The sequence below is a fragment of the Polistes canadensis genome, unplaced genomic scaffold, assembly GCF_001313835.1.
Source record: "Polistes canadensis isolate GaletaPanama2010 unplaced genomic scaffold, ASM131383v1 scaffold_123, whole genome shotgun sequence".
In the NCBI taxonomy this organism is placed as follows: Eukaryota; Metazoa; Arthropoda; class Insecta; order Hymenoptera; family Vespidae; genus Polistes; species Polistes canadensis.
Window position 1 is genome coordinate 95,514 of NW_014569670.1, and position 2,280 is coordinate 97,793.

A 2,280-nucleotide genomic window follows, 5' to 3' on the forward strand; every position below is an offset into this window, starting at 1 on the left:
ATATATATATATATTTTCGTTTTTAGTTTATTTACACACACTTCTTATTAGTTAAAAAATATTTAAAAAAAAAAACTAATAATATCTATTTTGTTTTCTCTTTATCACGCATGCATGCATGCAACGTATGCACATACGCGTGCATATAAATATATTAATCATTAATATTGATTCTTATATATATATATAAGGTTACATCACAAAAATATATTCAATTATAAAATTCTATCTTCCCTTTAACGAATATTTCTATGACTTTTGCATCAATACTGGCAGATTGCATTGAATTTAGTAAGAGTTATGCGATGGGGTAAGAGGTGGGAGGGGGGTAGGTGGGGGAGAAGGGTTGGTTGATCGTGTTGATGCATCCTACCTGGTTGCTGCTTTTGCTTTTGCTTTTTGATTTTGCTTTACTTTGCTTTTTGCTGTTGGTGTTTCTCTTTCTCTCTTTCTCTCTGTCTCTCTTTTTCTCTCTTGATTCCTCTTTAAAATTCCTTCATGCGAGAAGCTGATACGATGCTGTATATTCATACCGAATGTATGACAGGATTAAAAGGCATCGAATTAACAAAGGAATGATGAAACATCATGCGTACTCTGGAGAATAATTTTCTATCTTTTTCTTTTTTTTGGATTTATTTTTTATTAACGTTAGATATCTTATTCTCACGGTTCATTTTTTTTTTTTTTTTTTTAATTTTTTTACCGTGTACCTTAAATCGAAAATTTAACTTCAACTTTTTTTGTCATATATATATATATATATTTTCTTTTTATATTTTTCTTCTTCTTCTTTTTTTTCTTCTTCTCCCTAATTATAGAAAAATGAGGAGGGAGAGAGGGTGAGCGAATGAAAAGATCAAAAGGAAAATATTAATATTTAATAACCGTCCGTGTTCTCTTATATTCTTTTGCGATTTAAGCTTGAATAATTAAGATCAAGAAAAAGAAGAAAAAGAAGAAGTAAAAAAGAAGAATTTTTTTGTAAAAAATAAAATCGAATAATTAAATAAAATAAAAATAGAGGATTGTGTGTACCAATAACTGTTGCAATATTTATTTTTCTAAAATAAAAAATATACATTTTGTTATATTTATTAAAAAAAAGAAAGAAAGAAAGAAAGAGAGAGAAAGGAAACAAATGAATAATTAAACGAATTTTCTTCCTGTACTATTTCGAAAAACTTAAAAAAAGGAAGGAAAGTATTGCGAGAATAAGATCTAAAAAGAAGAAGAAAAAAAATAGAATGATCACCCTCCCCCCTTAGTTGAAATGAACGCGAAAAGTTTCTATGGGGTGGGGTAAAGAAAAAAAAATAGGTATTGAGAAGAAACGACAAGTAGTAATCGAAGAAAAGTTATTTCCAATAAGGTGAACGAAGAAGAAGAAGAAGATGATGATGATGATAGGTCGCTGAAGTGATAGCAAAACGTAGGTGTAGTCTTCTCATAAAAGTTAGAAAAAGAAAAAGGTAATAAAAAGAAAAATAGAAAAAGAGAGAGAAATAACGTGAAGGAAAATAAAAGAGACAGAAAATATGGGAGAGAGAGAGAGAAAGAGATTCGAGTTAAACTTTTCCTTCTTCACGCACAAACTACATTGAATTCCATAGAAAAGTTTCATCGGGAGTCATCGTGGGTATATCCCAACAGCAAGTAGAAACGGGGTGAAAAGGGGGTGAAAGAAGAAGGGGGTTTTGGGGGTGGGTAGAGAAGGAAGGAGGCATCCAATTGTCATGGTAGACTTGCTGTTGTCAGTGTAATGACCGTTTCCGTTTCAAACTCCGTTGGAAAAGTTTGGTCAACCTATTTTCATATTTTCCTACCTATTCCTAGTTTTTTTTTTTTCTTTTTTCTTTTTTCTTCTAGAGATTTCGAATGAAACGAATAATGGTATTCGAGTAAATAAAAAACAGTAAGACGTTTACCATAAATCTAATTTATTCGAAGAATAATTTATTACGATTCGTTTCTAACTTGAGAAAAGTATGTAACTAATATACTTTATTATTTATTTAATAGTTCGTTTTTGTGTTTAACGAAATGATGAATTTTTTGGTTTAAGTTTTACACGTAAAATATATTATATAATTAAATATTATATTGGGATGAATATCAAATGTTAAATGCGTTTATTGTTTTGTTTTTCAGATCATACAATTTTTTTAAAATCGATAACATTATTTTCTATGCAAGTGAAATATTAATTAACATGCATACGTATTTTTATTTCATATATAATAATAATGAAATTTAATATACATATATATATATACGATA